General features: G+C 38.1%; 1 long non-coding RNA gene across 3 annotated transcripts in view; it reads right to left on the bottom strand.

Moving 5' to 3' along the window:
- The window catches only part of LOC113599791 (uncharacterized), a 188,314-nt gene that overhangs the window by 144,725 nt on the left and 20,995 nt on the right, over positions 1 to 22,594 (bottom strand). The window contains exons 5-7 of one of the 3 annotated variants that reach the window (XR_008298015.1): positions 9,908 to 10,156; positions 9,524 to 9,652; positions 7,368 to 8,932 (exon numbers count right to left, since the gene is read on the bottom strand). The exons of 1 other annotated variant lie outside the window; for it this stretch is intronic. This is a non-coding gene — a long non-coding RNA (uncharacterized LOC113599791). Of the gene's footprint in view, positions 1 to 7,367; positions 8,933 to 9,456; positions 9,653 to 9,907; positions 10,157 to 22,594 lie in introns of those variants that run through there. One more of the 3 variants, XR_003420683.2, reaches the window with a different exon arrangement.

The raw sequence follows: 22,594 nt of genomic DNA, 5'->3' as shown, positions 1-22,594 counted from the left end.
CTAGTGTTTAGAAATTCTGTTATATTTCTGTTATTGTTTCTATCTTAATTCTATTTTTCTCTAAAAACATATTGTAAATTATTTCAATTTAAAAATTTTGATTGTTTTATGGACAAGGATATGGTCTTAGTATACATTTTCCATGGGAACTTTAAAAGAATGCATATTCTGCTCTTTTTAGGTAGAGTTTTCTTTAACTGTCCATTCGATTCTGTTGATCGATGATATTGTTGAATCATATATACTTTCTGGTTTTTTTTCTCTTGTTGTTCTATCGATTGTTTAGATAGGGCATTGAAGTCTCTATAAATGTGAATTATTCTCCTTTTAACTCTCAGTTCTTGTTTCACATACTTGGTAGCTCTCTTGTATATGTACAGTCTTGGTGGATTAACCCTTTGCCATGGATAATTCATTCTCTGTCTCTGGTACTGTTCTTTGCTCTGAAATCCACCTTATCTAATATTACTATAGTTACCGCTGCTTTCTATTAATTTTTGCATTACATACCTTTCTTTATCCTTTTACATTTTACCTGCCTACATCAATGTAAGTTTCTTGTACCACATTTTTAACCCACTCTACCACTGTTATAATTTGTATATTTAGACCTTTTATATTTAATGTAAGTATTCACACGTTAGGTCGTCTTCATTCTATCAATGTGTTTTTAGTTTTCTGTTTGTTCTTTTGTTTTTCCATTTTCCTGTTTTCTACAGATTATTTGTAATCATGTTTAGAATAAAATTTTCTTAATTTTTTAAAATGTTTATTTATTTTTGAGAGAGAGAGAGAGACAGAGACAAAGACAGATTGCAAGCAGGGGAGGGGCAGAGAGAGAGGGAGACACAGAATCTGGAGCAGGCTTCAGGTTCCAAGTTGCCAACACAGAGGCTGTCGTGGGGCTCAAACCCATGAATTGTGAGATCATGACCTGAGAGCTGAAGTTAGATGCTTAACCAAACTACCCAGGAGGCCCTTGAATAACATTTTGATTTGTCTATATACTTTTTGTTGTGGTTGTTGTTGTTGTTGTTGTTTTTTAAACATAATTTATTGTCAAATTAGTTTCCATACAACACCCAGTGCTCATCCCAACAGGTGCCCTCCTCAATACCCATCACCCACCCTCCCCTCCTTCCCACCCCCCATCAACCCTCAGTTATTATCAGGATTTAAGAGTCTCTTATGGTTGGCCTGCTTCCCTCTCTGTAACTCCCCCCCGCCTTGTCCTCTCCCTTGGTCTTCTGTTGAGTTTCTCAGGATCCACATATAAGTGAAAACATATGGTATCTGTCTTTCTCTGTCTGACTTATTTCACCTAGCATAACACTCTCCAGTTCCATCCATATTGCTACAAATGGCCAGATTTCATTCTTTCTCATTGCCACATAGTACTCCATTGTGTATATAAACCACAATTTATTTATCCATTCATCAGTTGATGGACATTTAGGCTCTTTCCATAATTTGGCTATTGTTGAGAGTGCTGCTATAAAAATTGGGGTACAAGTGCCCCTATGAATCAGCACTCCTATATCCCTTGGGTAAATTCCTAGCAGTGCTATTGCTGGATCATAGGGTAGATCTATTTTTAATTTTTTGAGGAACCTCCACACTGTTTTCCAGAGGGGTGCACCAGTTTGCATTCCCACCAACAGTGCAAGAGGGTTCTGGTTTCTCCACATCCTCTCCAGCGTCTATAGTCCCCTGAGTTGTTCATTTTAGCCACTCCGACTGGCATGAGGTGGTATCTGAGTATGGTTTTGATTTGTATTTCCCTGATGAGGAACGACATTGAGCATCTTTTCATGTGCCTGTTGGCCATCCAGATGTCTTCTTTAGAGAAGTGTCTATTCATGTTTTCTTCCCATTTCTTCACTGGATTATTTATTTTTCAGGTGTAGAGTTTGGTGAGTTCTTTATAGATTTTGGATATGAGCCCTTTGTCCGATGTGTCATTTGCAAATATCTTTTCCCATTCCGTTGGTTGACTTTTAGTTTTGTTCATTGTTTCCTTTGCAGTGCTGAAGCTTTTTATCTTCATGAGGTCCCAATACTTCATTTTGCTTTTAATTCCCTTGCCTTTGGAGATGTGTCAAGTAAGAAATTGCTGCCGCTGAGGTCAGAGGGGTTTTTTCCTGCTTTCTCCTCTAGGGTTTTGATGGTTTCCTGTCTCACATTCAGGTCCTTTATCCATTTTGAGTTTATCTTTGTGAATGCTGTAAGAAAGTGGTCTAATTTCATTCTTCTGTTAAAGTTTTGTTAAAGAGACTGTCTTTTTTCCATTGGAAATTCTTTCCAGCTTTGTCAATAATTAGTTGGCCATACATTTGTGGGTCCAATTCTGGAGTCTCTATTCTATTCCATTGGTCTATATGTCTGTTTTTGTGCCAATACCATGCTGTCTTGATGATTACAGTTTTGTAGTAGAGGCTAAAGTCTGGGATTGTGATGCCTCCTGCTTTGGTCTTCTTCAATATTACTTTGGCTATTTGGGGTCTTTTGTGGTTCCACACAAATTTTAGGATTGTTTGTTCTAGCCTCGAGAAGAATGCTGGTGCAATTTTGATTCGGATTGCATTGAATGTGTAGATTGCTTTGGGTAGTATTGACATTTTAACAATATTCTTCCAATCCATGGGCATGGAATGTTTTTCCATTTCTTTATATCTTCTTCAATTTCCTTCATAAGCTGTCTATAGTTTTCAGCATACAGATCTTTTACATCTTTGGTTAGGTTTATTCCTGGTATTTTATGAATCTTGGTGCAATTATGAATGGGATCAGTTTGTTTATTTGTCTTTCTGTTGCTTCATTATCAGTGTATAAGAATGCAACTGATTTCTGTACATTAATTTTATATCCTGCGACTTTGCTTAATTCATGTATCAGTTCTAGCAGACTTTTGGTGGAGTCTATCGAGTTTTCTATGTATAGTATCATGTCATCTGCAAAAAGTGAAAGCTGGACTTCATCTTTGCCAATTTTGATGCCTTTGATTTCCTTTTGTTGTCTGATTGCTGATGCTAGCACTTCCAATACTATGTTAAACAACAGCGGTGAGAGTGGACATCCCTGTTTTGATCGTGATCTCAGGGGGAAAGCTCAGTTTTTGAGCTTGATGGTCAAGCATTTTTGAGGATGATATTAGCTGTGGGCTTTACATAAATGGCTTTTATGATGTTTAAGTATGTTCCTTCTATCCCAACTTTCTTGAGGGTTTTTATGAAGAAAAGATGTTGAATTTTGTCAAATGCTTTTTCTGCATTGATTGACAGGATCATATGGTTCTTTCCTTTTCTTTTACTAATGTGATGTATCACATTGATTGATTTGTGAATATTGAACCAGCCCTGCAGCCCAGGAATGAATCCCACTTGATCATGGTGTATAATTCTTTTTATATGCTGTTGAATTTGATTTGCTAGTATCTTGTTGAGAATTTTTGCATCCATATTCATCAGGGATATTGGCCTGTAGTTCTTTTCTTTTTTTGCTGGGTCTCTGTCTGGTTTGGGAGCCAAAGTAATGCTGGTTACATAGAATGAGTCTGGAAGCTTTCCTTCCCTTTCTAGTTTTTGGAACAGCTTGAGAAGGATAGGTATTATCTCTGCTTTAAATTCTGGGGAGTCTGGTAGAATTCCCCAGGGAAGCTATCTGGTCCTGGACTCTTATTTGTTGGGAGATTTTTGATAACTGGTTGAATTTCTTTGCTGGTTATGGGTCTGTTCAACTTTTCTATTTCTTCCTGTTTGAGTTTTGGAAGTGTGTGGGTGCTTAGGAATTTGTCCATTTCTTCCAGGTTGTCCAGTTTGTTGGCATATAATTTTTCATAGTATTCCCTGATAATTGCTTGTATTTCTGAGGGATTGGTTGTAATAACTCCATTTTCATTCATAATGTTATCTATCTGGGTCCTCTCCCTTTTCTTTTTGAGAAGCCTGGCTAGAGGTTTATCAATTTTGTTTATTTTTTTCAAAAAACCAACTCTTGGTTTCATTGATCTGCTCCTCAGTTTTGTAAGATTATATTGTTTATTTCTGCTCTGATCTTTACTATTTCTCTTCTTCTGCTGGGTTTGGGGTGTCTTTGCTGTTCTGCTTCTATTTCCTTTAGGTTGGCTGTTAGATTTTGTATTTGGGATTTTTCTTGTTTCTTAAGATAGGCCTGGATTGCAATGTATTTTCCTCTCAGGACTGCCTTCGCTGCATCCCAAAGCGTTTGGATTGTTGTATTTTCATTTTAGTTTGTTTCCATATATTGTTTAATTTCTTCTCTAATTGCCTGGTTGACCCACTCATTCGTTAGTAGGGTGTTCTTTAACCTCCATGCTTTTGGAGGTTTTCCAGACTTTTTTCCTGTGGTTGATTTCAAGCTTCATAGCATTGTGGTCCAAAAGTATGCATGGTATGATCTCAATTCTTTAATACTTATGAAGGCCGGTTTTGTGACCCAGTATATGATCTATCTTGGAGAATGTTCCATGTGCACTCGAGAAGAAAGTATATTCTGTTGCTCTGGGATGCAGAGTTCTAAATATATCTGTCAAGTCCATCTGATCCAATGTATCATTCAGGGACCTTGTTTCTTTATTGATCCTGTGTCTAGATGATCTCTCCATTGTTGTAAGTGGAGTATTAAAGTCCTCTGCAATTACCACATTCTTATCAATAAGGTTGCTTATGTTTGTGAGTAATTATTTCATAAATTTGGGGCTCCTGTATTCTGCACATAGACATTTATAATGGTTAGCTCTTCCTGATGGATAGTCCCTGCAATTATTATATAATGCCTTTCTTCATCTCTTGTTACAGCCTTTAATTTAAAGTCTAGTTTGTCTGACATAAGTATGGCTACTCCAGCTTTCTTTCGACTTCCAGTAGCATGATAGATAGTTCTCCATCCTGTCACTTTAAATCTGAAGGTGTCCTCAGGTCTAATATGAGTCTCTTGTAGACAGCAAATAGATGGGTCTTGTTTTTTTTATCCATTCTGATACCCTATGTCCTTTGGTTGGAGCATTTAGTCCATTTACATTCAGTGTTATTATTGAAAGATACGTGTTTAGAGTCATTGTGATGTCTGTAGGTTTCATGCGTGTAGTGATGTCTCTGGTACTTTGTGGTCCTTGCAACATTTCATTCACAGAATCCCCCTTAGGATCTCCTGTAGGGCTGGTTTAGTGGTGATGAATTCCTTCAGTTTTTGTTTGTTTGGGAAGACCTTTATCTCTCCTTCTATTCTGACTGCTGGGTAAAGGATTCTCGACTGCATATTTTTTCTGTTGATCACATTGAAGATTTCCTGCCATTGCTTTCTGGCCTACCAAGTTTCAGTAGCTAGGTCTGCCACTAGTCTTATGGGTCTCCCTTTGTAGGTTAGACCTATTTATCCCTAAATGCTTTCAGAATTTTCTCTTTATCCTTGTATTTTGCCAGTTTCACTATGATATGTCGTGCAGATGATCAATTCAAGTTACGTCTGAAGGGACTTCTCTGTGCCTCTTGGATTTCAATGCCTTTTTCCTTCCCCAGTTCAGGGAAGTTCTCAGCTATAATTTCTTCAAGTACCCCTTCAGTCCCTTTCTCTTCTTCTGAAATTCCTATGATACGGATATTGTTCTATTTGATTGCATCACTTAGTTCTCTATTTCTTCCCTCATACTCCTGTATATTTTTATCTCTCTTTCCCTCAGCTTCCTCTTTTTCCATAATTTTATCTTTTAATTCACCTATTCTCTCCTCTGTCTCTTCAATCCGAGCTGTGGTCGCCTCCATTCTATTTTGCACCTCATTTATAGCATTTTTTAGCTCCTCCTGTTTCTTAGTCCCTTGATCTCTGTAGCAATAGATTCTCTCCTGTCCTCTATACTTTTTTTCAAGCCCAGTAATTAATTTTATGACTATTATTCTATATTCTTGTTCCATTATATTGCTTAAATCATTTTTGATCAATTCGTTACCTGTCGCTACTTCCTGGAGTTTCTTTTGAGGAGAATTCTTCCGTTTCGTCATTTTGGATAGTCCCTGGGGTGGCTCCCAACTGCAGGGCACTTCCCTGTACTGTCTGAATAACTTGTGTTGGTGGGCGGGGCCACAGCCAGACCCCATGTCTGCCCCCAGCCCACTGCTGGGGCCACAGTCAGACTGGTTTGTACCTTATCTTCCCCTCTCCCAGGGGCAGGACTCACTGTAGTGGTATGGCCCCTGTCTGGACTATTTGCACACTGCCATGCTTGTGGTGCTGCTTGGATGGGATCTGGTGTATTAGCCTGGGTGGATCCGCAAGGTGCACAGGGGCGGGAGGGGAAGGCTCAGCTCGTTTTGCCATCAGTGGTCTCCTGCGGGAGGTGCCCTGCAGCACCGGGAGGGAGGAAGACCAGTTGGAGGGATGGATCTACAGGAGCACAGCGTTGGGCATTTGCCCAGTGCAAGCAAGTTCCCTGATGGGAACTGGTTCCCTTTGGGATTTCAGCTGGGGGATGGTGAGGGAGATGGCGCTGGCGAGCGCCTTTGTTCCCCAACGACCTGACCTCTGTCTTCCAGGACTGAACAACTCTCCCTCCCGGTGTCCTCTTGCCCTCCCAGCTCTCTGAGAGCAGAGGTGTTCACTTTTAACACTCCAGGTGTTAAGTCCCGTTGGCTGTCAGAACTCACCGTGTCCAGCCCCTCTGCTTTTGCAAGCCAGACTCGGGAGCTCTGCCTTGCTGGGTGGGCTGGCTGCCCCTCCACCGCCCTGGCTCCCTCCCGCCAGTCCGTGTAGCGCATACCGCCTCTCCGCTCTTCCTACCCTCTTCCATGGACCTCTCGTCTACGCTTGGCTCTGGAGAGTCTGTTCTGCTAGTCTTCTGGAAGTATTCTGGGTTATTTAGGCAGGTGTGGGTGGAATCTAAGTGATCAGCAGGATGAGGTGAGCCCAGCGTCTTCGTAAGCCGCCATCTTCTGAGAAGTGTCTATATACTTTTTGAAAGTATCTCTTTCAAGTAAAGTTTTTTAGTGGTTGTTCTGAGCATCACATTATAGATACATAATTTATTACAGTCTATGGGTATTGTCATTCCACCATCTGTATGAAGAATAGAAACTTTACCTCCCTTTATGTTCTCTTACCTTCCCTATTTACAATATACTTTCCTTAAGTATTTCTTCCATATACATTTAGAATCACTACGTGCAAGGATACTTTTATTATTTTTTACTTTAAAGGAGAACATCATTAGAAAATAGGAGACAGAAAAACTGTTGCATTACCAACATTTTTGCTTAGTGTATACTTCATCTTTTTTTATGTTCCAAGCAAGTTTCCTTATTTTTTTTTAACTCTGTTTAGGAAATTCTTCTTGCCATTCTTTTAAGATAGACCTGCCAACAATAAATTCTCTTCGTTTTCCTTTGTCTCAAATGTTATGATTTCCTTTTCATTATTGAAGAGTAATTTCTCTGGATATGGGATTGTATTAATAGTTTCCTTATTCAAGTACTTGAAAAATCTCGTGCTGCTTCCTTCTGGCCTTCATGATTTCTGACAAAAAGCCACTCTTATTCAAATAATTTTTTGCATCTAGGTAAGGTGTTTTTTATCTTGCTGCTTTCAAGAATTTTTTGTTTTTAGTTCTCCTAAGTTTGACTATGATTTATTTGTGTGTGGAATTCTTTGGGTTGATACTGTTTGGAGTTTACTAAGATTCCTGAATCTGTAGTTTCATACCTTTTACCAAACTTAGGAAGTCATCATTTATTTCTCCAAGTACTTTTTCCTCTTTCTCTTCTACTTGCTAAACTTTAATGACATGAATGTTAGACTTTTGTTATAGCCTCACAGTGCCCTGATTGTTCATTTTTGGTTTTTACCTTATTTTGTCTTTGTTGTCCAGATTGGTTTTTTTCTGTTGTTGTAATTCTTCTTTCTTTCTGTTCCTCCATTTAGTCATCCATTGATATTTTTATCTTGGTTCTTGTATTTTTCAGTTTTAAAATTTCCGTTTGGTTCTTCTTTATATTTTCCCTTTCTTTGCTGAAGCTTTCTATTTATTTGTTGCAAGTGTTTGAAAATTATCAATTAAGAATTTTTACGATGACTACATTAAAATTTTGGCACTAATTTTAACATTTCTGTTATCTTGAAATTGACATCTATTACCTGTCATTTTCTCAATCAGTTTGAGATATTCTTAGTTCTTGGTATGATGAAGTATTTTTGTTTGTTTATTAAAAGCTGGACATTTTGAATGTTAAGCTTCAATTTTAGCCTGTTTCCTCTGACAGTATAGAAGGGGTTGGAAGGAATGTGCCACCTTGTCACTGCCAGATGAGAATTCATGTTAAGTTTCCCAACTCAACTTCCATTCACACTCTGGTAGACAAGAGGTTTAGTCATTACTGAATGGGTGTTCATGTCTCCTACTAAGTCTCCATTAACACCTTTCTGGTTGGGAAAAGTAGGAGCGTCTTGTTATTCTTCCCTATGAGGCCTCTACTGACATCATGGAAAAAATTGGTTATCACTGGTGGTGAATATCCTGATTCTCCATTAGACCTCTACAGACACCAGCCAAGCTGGGGCTGTAAGTTGTGCTTTACTATTGCCAGATATATTTGGAAATCCAAGTTTTTCTACATGGTCTTTAACTCCACAAGGGGAGGTTATCACCTAGTGGTGATGAAATTCTTGGCTTTTTAGTTTTGCCTCTCTGAAATCATTCTGGCAAAGGTGGAAGTGTAGACTACCCACTCAGTCTTATCTTAAGTGGTTGGGGGTGAGGGTCACAATCTTTTTCTGTGGTATTTGGATTAGGTAGAGAGGTATTGTCTAAAGTTTCTGTCTTCCCACATTGTCCTTTTTCTGGTTCTTTGGATAGTAAAATCCAACTTTTATTGGGGATATTTTATTCACTGGCTTTTCTGGGTTGTCATCTTCTTTAGTTCCAAGTCTGGAATATATTAAGCAAAAAGAAAACTCAGAAAACACAATATCTTATCCATCTTTGTGCCTCAAGACCCCTAACCAATCCACTTTCTTCTACCTTAGTTTCTCATATATATAATATCCAAGATCTTTAGTTGTACCTAGTGGGAGGAATAGAGAAAAGTATATTTATTGCATCTTTTCAAATTTTGTTACTCTTCCCCATGCAGCCCAGCAAGGAGAGAAGTACCTTGAGGCTATATGTCTTGGCCTCGACTCTGCTGATGGTCAAGTGTGGGTACTTCCACATGAAGACTCAAGGGCAGATGTGAAATTTAAGGCATCTCCAGTTTCTTCCTAGCTTCTATCTTATGCACTTTGCCACCTTCTAAAATGAGATGCTCAAGACACTTGATTAGAGGGGCACAGAGAAATACAGGTATATAAGGTCTGTTTCTTGACAACGTGCATCACTTGGAGGGAGTTATTTAGTTTTTTCTCCTGCAGGACTTCTAATTATCATGAGGAACCACAAATTACCATAAATCATTTGAGATACAAGGTCAGCCAGCCCATCCACCTGCACTGTGGGAGGCCTGATTTTATTAGTACTAACCATGCTTGATAGATGGATGTCAAGGCTGTCTTGAATTCCTTTCACAGAAGAATCTGAGTAACATTACTTAGCAGATTACTCATTTATTCTGGCTGAGTTGTCACTGGATTTGACTTTCAGTGAAGCCAGCTAATAGAGACAATAGTAAAAAAAGTAAAAACCAAAACCCAACCAACAACAACAAAACCCCCAAAAAACAAACAAGAAGGCGGCATAGAGTCTGTCATTCAAAGGGGACTTGAGGGGAAAAAATAGTCCCCTATTTATTTTCCTAAAGGTGGGAAAGGAATGAATAGAACATACTAGGTCACACTCATTCTACACTTCAGTATCCTCATTCATTAGCATTCTCTAATTTGCAATCATAGTGTTTACCCTCCTTACCTCTAACGGTTTCTGCGAGGCTAAAATGAGGTATAATATCACTCCTCCAATGATAAGTGAGTACGAATCCCTAATTATTGGCAAATTTGCCTAGTCAACGCCTCCTCTGTGTTCTTTCTGCTTTCTTATATTCTTCTTACAGTTCCATTCAGGATTTAAGAAGGAAGTGGAGAAGGAAATTCCAGGATCCATGAGGTATAATGAAATAGGTCTTGTGATGCCAATTGTATTTTTTCACCATAAGCCTTGCTGGCATGAGGAGCAGAAGAAGATGGGAAGATGTAATGGAAAGAAGAAAGACGTTAAGTCAGGAACTTGCATCTACTCATAAAATATGTTAGTCCCTCAGTATACCCCAGGCACTAAGCCAGACAGTGGAATTAAAAGTACATGTGACCCAGTCCTCCACTGGATTCCCATATAGAGGGATAGACAATGAAACCAATAATAATCATACAATGTCAATATTGTCAAGGACAATGATTTATGCAACTGTCTTTAAATACCTTTAAATACCTAGCATTCTTAACTCTGCATATATGTTCAGGGAAGCAAATTTTCACTGAGATGATCATATTCGAGCTAAGTCTTATAAAGGATAAGGAACTAAGAAAAGAGGGATATGTGAACACTGGAGAAAAGTTCGCTGCAGCAACAATTTGAAGTGACAATAGAAGGGCTACAATTTACCAGCAAGGAAATTGTTAAAAAAATAATAAAGTACCAAAAAAAAAAAAACAAAAAACAAAAAAAAAACAGATACAGCAAATGCAATTTGAAAGCAAGGTAAAGTTGAATGCATTTCAGGTTAGCATAAAAAAATTTAGTCTTCAGCAGTTTCTTTTTAAGTTAGCAACATTTTATTTTGGAACAAGAATTCCCCCAACTTGCCTCTGTTCTTAAAACATCAGAAGCTTCGTGTCTGAGAAAGGAGAATAAAACCCTCTTTTTCTCTTAATTCCTTCATATATATAGGCCATATGAGGCGCTTGATGCCCTGGTGACTCACTCACCTATTCTCTTATTGAATTTGATAGGCCACAAGCTCTGGAATTCTCTTAAGGGTATAAAAAAAGAGGACATGGAAAGATCAAGAAGCTATTGTTGAAAGTAGATGGCATCGAAGAAGTGGCACTTATTTTTGCATTTTACATGTTTAAATCCACTAGGATCTTTGTCCAAAATCTCTAATCACAAATTCAAGGGCCACTTCTGTATACACAAGGTGTATTTATTTTGTCCACATAGCTTTTTAAAAATCTTGAAATTCATGAATAGACACTTCTCTAAAGAAGATATCCGGATGGCCAACAGGCACATGAAAAGATGCTCAACGTCGCTCCTCATCAGGGAAATACAAATCAAAACCACACTCAGATATCACCTCACGCCAGTCAGAGTGGCCAAAATGAACAAATCAGGAGACTATAGATGCTGGAGAGGATGTGGAGAAACGGGAACCCTCTTGCACTGTTGGTGGGAATGCAAATTGGTGCAGCCGCTCTGGAAAGCAGTGTGGAGGTTCCTCAGAAAATTAAAAATAGACCTACCCTATGACCCAGCAATAGCACTGCTAGGAATTTACCCAAGGGATACAGGAGTACTGATGCATAGGGGCACCTGTACCCCAATGTTTATAGCAGCACTCTCAACAATAGCCAAATGATGGAAAGAGCCTAAATGTCCATCAACTGATGAATGGATAAAGAAATTGTGGTTTATATACACAATGGAGTACTATGTGGCAATGAGAAAGCATGAAATATGGCTCTTTGTAGCAACATGGATGGAACTGGAGAGTGTGATGCTAAGTGAAATAAGCCATACAGAGAAAGACAGATACCATATGGTTTTACTCTTATGTGGCTCCTGAGAAACTTAACAGAAACCCATGGGGGAGGGGAAGGAAAAAAAAAAGAGGTTAGAGTGGAAGAGAGCCAAAGCACAAAAGACTATTAAAAACTGAAAACAAACTGAGGGTTGATGGGGGGTGGGAGGGAGGGGAGGGTGGGTGATGGGTATTGAGGAGGGCACCTTTTGGGATGAGCACTGGGTGTTGTATGGAAACCAATTTGACAATAAACTTCATATATTGAAAAAAATAAAAATAAAAAATAAAAATCTTGAAATTTACTTATATGTATTAGTTGAATTAATTGCTTCTCTGTAAAAATCACAATACCTGGCTGTCTAGACCCAAATTTCTGCATAACAAGTGAACAGACAGTGAGGAACTACCATCTCCTGTAGATAAAGCCTGTGCTCTTCAGTTTACCATGTCTCCATTCTACTCTGTTTCCTTATACCTGGCCAGATTCACTCAATTTGTTTTTTCAATGCAGTAGACTTAGAATTTATGAATCCATATATAAATAAAGCAATTTAAAATGTATCTCACTTGATTTTAATGATGTGCCCTATCTTCAGTTTTCACAAATGCAAAACCAAAGACATGGATTTGGATACAGGTAGTTTATTTGGAAGGTGAGCCCAAGAAGCTATATTGGAGAGGGAGCAGGGAAGGGAAGATTGCCAAGAAAGACAGGGTAAATTGGCAACTTTCTGCATGAAATATATGTGACTTTCTGAAACATAATTTAGAATGTCTCAGGGAGGCAAGAAAACTGGAGCATTCATCCACTACATTAATGCTTTCATTGGTTGACAGTCATACTTGAGGGATATTTAACTCTCCTATATGTCCAGCTTCTACCAGGTTGCTTGAGCATAGGAGGAGTGCTTGTATTCGGGAGTCATTGTAAGTGCTCATGAGAAGTTTCCACTACAGTTGCAGACAGCCTCAAATTGGTCCAAGTAATACGGATGAGGTAACAATAGTTCTTGCTAGATAGTGATACTCCCGAAATAGAATGTTAGTCCAGGTCCCTCAAGAGGCAGACAAGAAGATGGAAATAAGCATGCAGGAATTTTATTAGGGGAAATACCTATGAAAGAAAATGAGAAAGACTGGGAAAGCCATGAGAACTCAATGCAGGTCTGTTGTTAAGTGAGGGAGACGGGACTCAGAGATAAGGCAGAAGTGACTCATATGGCCAAGGGGCTTAAGAAAAGGTTTGGCAAAGCCATGGTGAAGTATGTGAGTCAAAGTCTGTCCTTAGAGGCATTTCAAGTCTTCCAGGAATAGGCTTGCCTTAGCATCCCTGCCATCTTGCCACTGGCTGGGTGTCATCCTAAGAAGTATGTCCTCTGCTCAAATATGATGGTTCTGGAGCATGGCTGCTGATTAACTGCCATCCTTGTAGTCAAAGGTCTTCTAAGTGCATAGTGGTGGCCACCGCAAATAGAAATAGATATATAGCATGGCATACAACATCCAATAATGTGCAAGCGTCAGGCCATGCTGGCCTGTGTATCTCCTTCAATTCTTGTTCAGTGACTCCTTGGCAACATGAAATTGGCCATGATGGGAATCTTTGCAACACAGACACTGACAAATGCTGCAAATCACTTTTTCTCCACTCCAGAGACTGTTGTTGAACACGTACCAGTGCCCCACGAAAAACATCTCTACTAAATGTGTCACAATGTAATAGAATAAAACCCTCTGAATATTCTTCCATTTTCAACCTTACTGAGATTGCACTTCTTTTTTTTTAAATTTTTTTTTCAACGTTTATTTATTTTTGGGACAGAGAGAGACAGAGCATGAACGGGGGAGGGGCAGAGAGAGAGGGAGACACAGAATCGGAAACAGGCTCCAGGCTCTGAGCCATCAGCCCAGAGCCTGACGCGGGGCTCAAACTCACGGACCACGAGATCGTGACCTGGCTGAAGTCGGACGCTTAACCGACTGCGCCACCCAGGCGACCCGAGATTGCACTTCTTTAGAATGATTCCATACTGTTTCCTCTGAAATAATGTCACTCACTTATTTTTACCACCCAAAGAGACTTCGTTCCTTTATCTGTCACACAAGAATGTCATACAAGTGCTCTTTCAAAAAAGAAACACATGGTATTTTTATATCAGTGTTTTATTGTCTCTCTAGTCTGAACACTCAAGAAAAAAATTACATTGAAAAGCAAAATTGGGGCCCTGGTAGCTCAGTCAGTTAAGCTCTTACTCTCAATTTCGGCTCAGGTCATGATCTCACAGTTGTGAGACTGAGCCCGCATCCAGTTCTGTGCTGAGCATGGAGTCTGCTGAGGATTCTCTCTCTCTCCCTCTCTCTCTCTCTCTCTCTCTCTGCCTCTCCCCTCCTGATGCTCAGTCTCTCTCTCTCTCAAAATCAATAAATCATCATTAAAAAAAGAAAAGCAAAATTGTATTGTTATTACAATATTATATGTGGCATTAAAAATAAGAACACCTTTTTTTGGTGAACATACCATCTCTAGATGCAATAATAGAGTTAAAGTTTAACCATCAATGAATGAAATAAGGTACACTCAACCTAGCAAAAGGGTGAGAGTCAATTCAGACGCCTGAATTCTAATATCATGTGTGTTACTCGCTCTTGAATTTCAGGGCACTGAATCGGTCTCCCTTCTATAGCCTAATTCAACAAATGAATAGGTAGTATTGCCCCCTACTTACTGCAGAGAGAGACATATATATCGTAGAATAACACCATTAAAGCAATTTAGGTTTCTGAGAAGAAAGGTCCTTTATAAATAGGAAGCATTATTATTCATATTCAGGAATCTTAACAACTCCCACAGCTTCCCTTATGATTATCTGCCATTTCCAATAAGTAACACTTCAACATTTGAGGTTATCATGCAATCATAATAAAAGAATATTAAACTAGAAAAAAAAAGAAAACCAAACACATGGAAATGTCTATACATTGTATTGTATCATATCATGTAATTTAAAATTCATAAAGTCTACAAGACTGGTATAATTTAAGCCTATTCAAGTATATGCTGTCATTTTGGAATAAACATTGTTTCTCATAAAAATTAGACATTTTTATGAGGGTGTGACATTTTAAATAAATACCCTACTCAAAAGAGAATAGAAAGTTAATGTTTAGATTAGGTGGTACCCACCTGTCAGAGATGCTGTGCTAAAAGTGGATATAGTCACTCTCTTGAGAGTACTGGGATTTGAATCGTGTATGAGGGGGTAAGAGCAAGGATGGTAAAAATTGATGTGCCTACTAGTGAAAATACGTGTTGGGGACAAAGTGGGATTTTGCTCAAAACCGCATTCTCGAACTGTGCCAGGGATTTCGCTTAAAAAGGTATATAAGAATTGCACATTTGCAGAAGCCTATGTTTATAATCCTAGCCAATAGGTCTATGCGGAAGATAAAAAGACCGCTCAGTCCCCCAAATGACTTCCTATCTTCTCCTCATTAGAGATTCATTATGTTGGATCTTTAAGATTCTTTTTATCTTCAAGTATTGTCTTTTCAATTAAATATATCCTTGAGTTAGAGTCATTCTTTAAGAAAGTCTCAGTAAATATTTTATTGATAAATGAGCACCTTAATTTCTAGTTAAGAATGAAAGACCAGGGCCTTTTTGGTAGCTGTCTAGAGAGAGGAATAGAGTCACAGACGACACATCTTGGGGCAAGGATATGAAAACCAAGGGAGAAAAGAGGTGTGAAATAAAGTAAATAAAATAGAGTAGGGAAATGTACAGCCTGGTCCTGTGTTTCTCAAATTATGCCATTCAAGCAGTTTTGCTGATTTCTGGGTTAATAAAGTTCCTTTATATATAATGGAGGTTCTATCTTCATAGCTATGTGTTGGCTGTTTATTTTTATACACACACATGCACACACATACACACATGCACACACACGCGCACACACAAATGTGTGTCCTTTGCAATGAGGGACATACAAAATACATTATATATGATGCCTAATTTGGTTTTGTTAACCATTCTATGTAGTATATACAATTCATTATATCTTACAGATGAGATCACAATAGCTCAGATATGTCAAGTCCTTGGCCCCATACAAGATATTTGAAAGAAGAACTGTCAAACACGAATACCCTTTACTAACCATTATGCTACAACATCTTCCTCCTAGCAACTTGTTCAAGAGATGGTTTATTAAGAAAAGTTGTTCTGTGATTCAGTATGTTTGGAAAATGTTACGTATTATAAAATCTTGGATGATCAGAAATAACATTAACATATTAAAGGCTAAAGAAATATCATATTTATCTAAAATAAAACACCTTTGTGTAACCTGCCATTTTCAAAGCTGATCAATTTCTGATGGAGCTAATACTCTACAGACCGTAACTGGATATCATGAGCTAGAGAAACATGAGTTAATCCTACATTTCCCTCCCTTCTCTTGACACATTTATAATTTTACTAAAATCCCTTCTTGGGGCACTTGGGTGGCTCAGTTGGTTAAGCATGTGACTCCTGATTTCAGCTCAGGTCATGATTTCACAGCTCATAAGACCCAGCCCTACATCAGACTCTGCTCTGACAGCATGGAGCTTGCTTGGGATTCTCTCTTGCTCTTTCTCTGCCCTTCCCCCACTCAAGCACATGGGTGCACTCTCTCTCTCTCTCTCTCTCTCTCAAAATAAATAAACATTTTTAAAATTAAAAATAAATAAATAGGAAATAAAATCCCTTCTTGATTGTTCATGAAGCCTTTAAGTTCAGTATAGAATCCTGAATGGAATTTAGAGAGATGATTCCTTAATGCCAAGTCATTTGTGTGAAACCTGATTAACTGCTGGAATTGTAAATCACTAGTAATTTGCAGGTATGTTTCTCCTAGGAAATAAATTTGGATTTTGGCTCACCAAGTGCGTATTATTAGAGGTTTTTTTTTTTTCCCTAGTTCTTACTAGATAATAAGCTCCAGGAGGGCAGGGAGTAAGTTTTTCATTCATTATCATATATTGGCAGTATAATTCGTGGGTCATTAAGAGCTACTGAACAGACATTTGTTGAATAAAGATTATCAATGAGGCGCACCTGGGGTGCCCAGTCGGTTAAGCATCCGACTTTGGCTCAGGTCATGATCTCACGGTTTGGGAGTTCGAGTCCCACATTGGGCTCTGTGTTGACAGCTCAGAGCCTGGAGCCTGCTTCAGATTTTGTGTCTCCCTCTCTTTCTGCCCCTCCCCCCCACTTGTGCTCTGTCTCTTAAAAATAAATACACATTAATAAATAATAAAAAAATATTATCAATGATTAAACAGTAGAAAAGTGACTTAAAACTCAACATATTCTCCACACTAATGTCTGACATTAAAATCCAGGATAAGGGTTGTCCGTGGAATGAGGGTAAGAGGTGGTGACTGGAAGGGACACAAATGGGGCCTTCTGGAATTTTCACAATATTTGTTCCTGATCCTTGTGATGGTTATACGAGTGTGCTCAGTGTTTGAAAATTCATCAACCTGTGCTTCTTCCCATGTTTACTGCATTTCAATAGTACTAGGGAAATATGCGAGATTTAAAAGTGATCTATGTTTTCATCCATTTCATCAATACCTTCTGAGTATGTCAGAGCTCATAGATACATGGAGATCAAGAATTCACTACTAACTACTGATAGACAGTTGGGTATGGTTAAAATCTCACAGTGGTAACCTTCCCTAGATGGACTTGGCCTAGGCCTCCGGACCTTTCTATGATGTTTGGGAGTTTTCAGATTGTAGTTCTGTGAATGCTGGGGCTATAGTAGAGAAGGCAAGTTACATATTTTGTGTTTGGAGTTGTACTCTGTAGTTTACTTGCATCACCTAATTCAGTCCTCCCAATAATTCTACGTTGAATACTATTCTCTCTCTTTTATAGATGGAGAGAGATACTGAGGCCCAACGGGCTAACCTAACTGGTCCAAAGTTGTAGGGCAAGCACAAGATTTGAACTCAGATTCTCTAGTCTTGAAGACCCAGACTTTTCTAAATACCATGCTGCCATGAAACCAGTTCTCCTCTAATGAAAAGGAACTCTCTGTCTTGGATAAAACAGAACAAAAGAAAACAAATCAAAACAAAGAAAAAACCCACAATTCATCAGAAATTAGACTCCAAAACCACCACGGATCTGAGATTTCAATTTACTTTCAACTCCAATGTTCGACATATGTGAATTCCAATGATTTGCCTTTTTTTTTTTACTGTGTTAAGAATCCTTAATAAAAATATACTTCATATGTGCTTCTCTTTTTACAAGTACTATTTCTGCACATAAGTGTAAAATATAAATGAAATATCCATAATTGTCAGTTAATAAGCATGCGTTCTGCTAAATTTTTTACATATCTAATTGGCTTTATTAAAGTGTTCATGAATCAGACAGCATCCCATCCAGCAAGTGGAAAGGAGGTTCATGTTCTTTTCATTTTTTTAAACTATGTTTAACCTTCCAGATTAGACATACTCACAAAGTTGAATGATACCCTGAATCTCATTCTGTTTACAAATAACATGTGTTAGATTTAAAATTTTATATTTGTTGAGGCGCCTGGGTGGCTAAGTCAGTTAAGTGTCCAACTTCGGCTCAGGTCATGATCTCATGGTTTGCGAGTTTGAGCCCTACGTCGGGCTCTGTGCTGACAACTCAGAGCCTAGAGCCTGCTTTGGATTCTCCGTCTCTCTCCGTTCCTCCCCTACTTGCGTGCTCTTTGTCTCTCCCTTTCCCTCCCCCCCCCCCCAAAATAAACAAACATTTTAAAAAATAAATAAAATTGTATATCTGTCCACAAATTCCATCTGTGGTTTGAACGGTACAATAAGTTTGGAAGGGGAGTCAGTTGGATAAAATACAGCTTATTCACATTTGGCTCAATCAGCACATGGAACAATAAGAATAAAAGAAACAATTAAATTGCCTTTTAAATGTATTTTGACAAGGCCTTACAAAAGCAAAAGTTTTATCAGGTAAATTCTGGAAACAACTTTATTTAGGTTGTGCATTTTCTGCTTTAGTAGGGATCAGAAATCAGAATCTTGGAGAGAGTTTTCTTCTTTTACTTTAAAATAAATTGCCATTCAGATGCTGGGTAAAATCATAAAAATTGGGAGAAATCAGTCAACTCCAAAAGGTTCATTTAGTTTCTGACAATATTTCTCACACTTGCAGTGAACTATGCAGAAAGAGACAGGTGATTAGCAAGTGTCATTAATCATGTAGGTAAAAGAGAGTGGGGGTGGGGGGGGACTTTCATTTTCAGTGAGCAGAAACTCAGAGGCTAATAAAGGCAAAAGTCAATGGGTGACGTGTAGTTTACTTATCTCATAGAATAAAGTCTGATTTGGAAAAAAAATATTGTGATTCCAGCAGCATTCTTTTATGATTATTGAAGTCATTTATTCTCCATGGCACACGAATATATCATTTGTTGAAACATATTGGCTTTTTAAAATTTATCTTTTTCTATTTATTTTCACTGTTCAAAGAGAACATGTAGCTTTCTGATCTAAAAGCATATTCAGTGAAAACTGTGGATTATTCTGCCTTCTGAGTGACTCTTCAAAGGTAATTTCCCTGCCACCAAAGGTCAGAACAAAGAGTTACAGTCTTTGTGTAACAGGTGCATAACCTGTTCACGTAAAGGTAAAAGAAAACAGATACTATTCAAACAATTCTAGGGTGGCCTTTGACTAGGGGAGATTAGAATACAGAAGTGGAGATAGGTCAGGTAGTTCTTGAAAAATTTTGTAGGGCACTCATCAGCAGAAGAGGCTTGATCTTTCGATCAGTCAGGCTTCAGCCAGGAAAGAGAGATCATACACTAAATTGAATAGGGTTAATTTAATAGAAAGAATTATTAAATAACAACAGATTAATGGCAAAGGAATAAAGAGGATGCTAAAGAATTCCAGAATAGGGCATTTTAGAAGCAGCCACTACCTCTAGGGATAAGACAGAGTACCTAAAGAAGGAACACATTAGAAGATGTTCCCTATCCCCTACCAAGGTTGAGATTCAGACTTCGTTGTAAAAAGGTAGCTTTCGCGGCCCTAATGGCAGAGAAATTTGCTGGGATGCTGCCAGATAGGGCTGGAAGGCAGGAAAGTACCAAGTACCGTGCTGATGAGAACCACTGAAAAGCTGCTTCTAGGGGCACCACTACAATACTCTGGGAAACTACCCTCTGGGCAACCACTGAAATTCATTTGCAGGGGAGTGTAAACGAGTGTTTTGCATGTCCGCCAAGGGCTGCAAGAGCAGGGGAAAGTACACTAGAAGAAAAGAAGTCACTTCCTCCTGTAGTGTTCCTCCAGTGCCATCAACTTACAAAGCTTAATCTTGTTCCAGCTGCAAAGAAGAAATGTTTCCAGGGTCCAGCTATAGTATCACAAAGCAGGGCAACAAAGAGCGGATTTGTTACTGAGAGGAAATACAGCGGTAAGTGGCACAACCATCAAGCATATGTCTGGGTGCACAGGCAAACAAGCACACCCTGTGGACTGCATACAAAAGTATTTCAAGATAATAAAATTATTAAGATTGGAAATTCCAGCTAGATGAGATCACATTGGCTCCAAAACTTTAATCTCATTTCTTTAGCAAACTTTCACTGAGCGAAATATATATTTAGTCCAAGTTATCTGAGCTATAAGAGTAAAAAATCCTTTCCTAAACCAACTTTAGTGTTTCCTTTTTCTACAAATGGTTCCGACATCCACTAAGTTGGACAAGGAATAAACTAGCAATAATTCTTTTTTTTTTTAATGTCTATTTATTTTTGAGAGACAGCATGCATGAACAGGATAGGGGCAGAGAGAGAAGGGGTCAGAGGATCCAAATCATGGAGCTCGAACCCATGAACCGTGAGATCATGGCCTGAGCTGAAGTGGGTCACTCAAACAACTGAGCCACCCAGGCGCCCCAAACTAGGAATCAAGTTTGAAAACTCGTTTCAGTCGATCACAATGTTAAGTTGTGGACCCAACAAATACTGTTAATTGGAAGGAATGCACTTTACAAACCTCTCTAGTCAATGATTCTTTTCTGTCTCCACCGAGACAGGACGCCACCATCTCTTCCCTAAACGACTCCAATAGTTGTCAGGGGATTTTTGCATCCAAATAGCATCTGACTTCTGTGCATTTTTAAAAAGGAATTTTAAAAATGTGCAATATGTCTCACAAGAGTGTATACAATGGATATACTACCAAGAATAGACATCAAAGTATCCTCCATGCATTAGACCGTTACCAACACCAGTGAAAACCTGAGTCATTTCCCAGTCTTGCCCTCTACCTCTCCCATCAACAGAGTTCCTTTTTCTGAGTGTTGTGCTAATGATTCACTCCTAATAGTTTTCTGCACATATATGCATCTTTGAATAAATTCCCTAGTTGCATTTTTTTAAACTTTACATAAATAGAATAATGGCATCATCCTCTATAACAACTGTTTTTTATTTGTTTGCTGATAAAGTAGCTGCCTATGATTGAGTTTCATTATGGTATTCTCTTTGTGACTATCCCATGCTTTCTATATCCATTTTACTGTGGAACGATTTCTAGGTGTTTTTTCTTCCTCTTGTTATGAACAGCAATGTTACAGATTCTTAAACATATCTCCTGGTGTCTCTGTGGAATAGCTTCTTTTTGACAGATGCTGGACTAGAAATTGAGCAAATTTTCAATCGATAAGATATAGGACTTCCCATTGCTCTACATGCTCGCCGACACTAATTATTCCAGAATTTTTAGCTTTTGCTAATTTTGCGTCTGTGACATGGTCATTTATTGTGGATTTTCCTGTATTGTTCTAATTACCAATGAGGTCACACATCTTTCCAGATATTTAATGGTAACTTGTATTTGTTCTTTTCTAAAGAGCTTGTTCAAGTCTTATGCACATTGAAATAAATTATTTCTACATGTTCCTACTGATTTGTAGTGATTGTAAATTTTGTCAGTTAATATGTTGCAAATGTCTTCTCCTATTAAATGGGTTTTCTTTATATTCTCTAAATACTGTACTCTAATGAGCAGACATTCATAATTTTATTATCATCAATTTTCTCAATATTTCTCTGTGTCCTTTATGCCTTGTCATATATTGTTTAGTAAGTCCTATAACATTCAGAGTTGAACAACAATCATCCTATAGTTTATTCTAAAGGTTTAAAAAATTTGCCTTTTTAAGTCTGTCTTTGATTAAGCTGAAATTATTTTTTGCATATAATATTAGGAATATATTTTAATTTTTCTGCCATACAAATAATACAGTGCTTTTCATTTATAACAGCTTTGTAACAAATTTGTTATTAATAATACCATACAATTTCACTTATATGTAGAATTTAAAAGGCAAAAGAAATAAAACAAAACAGAAACAGATGCATAGATAATAGACAGCAATCTGGTAGTTGCCAGGGGAGGGAGGCGAAATAGGGTAAGGGGGTTAAAAGGTGTAAAATTCCAGTTATAAAATAAATAAGACACGGATGCAATGTACAGCATAGAGACTACGGTTAATAATAGTCAAACCATTTTGTATGGTGTTCGATTGTAGCTAGATTTAGTGTGGTGACCACTTTGTTGTGTGTATAAACGTTGAATCACTTTGTTGTATGCCTGAAACTAATACAATATTCTATGTCAACTACACTTCAACTAAAAAAAAAAATTGTTCCGGCACTATGCTTTGAATATTTTAACATTTTCTCACTGATTTTCATTACTAGCCACATCATAAAATAGGTTTCCATGTTTGAGTCTGTTTCTGGTTGCTCTCTGTCCCTTTGATCAATTCTGTGCCA

The sequence above is a fragment of the Acinonyx jubatus genome, chromosome C2 (genome assembly GCF_027475565.1).
Source record: "Acinonyx jubatus isolate Ajub_Pintada_27869175 chromosome C2, VMU_Ajub_asm_v1.0, whole genome shotgun sequence".
Lineage (NCBI taxonomy): Eukaryota > Metazoa > Chordata > Mammalia > Carnivora > Felidae > Acinonyx > Acinonyx jubatus.
The sequence above is the reverse complement of the archived record's forward strand: the minus strand, read 5'-3'. Positions and strand labels throughout refer to the sequence as shown.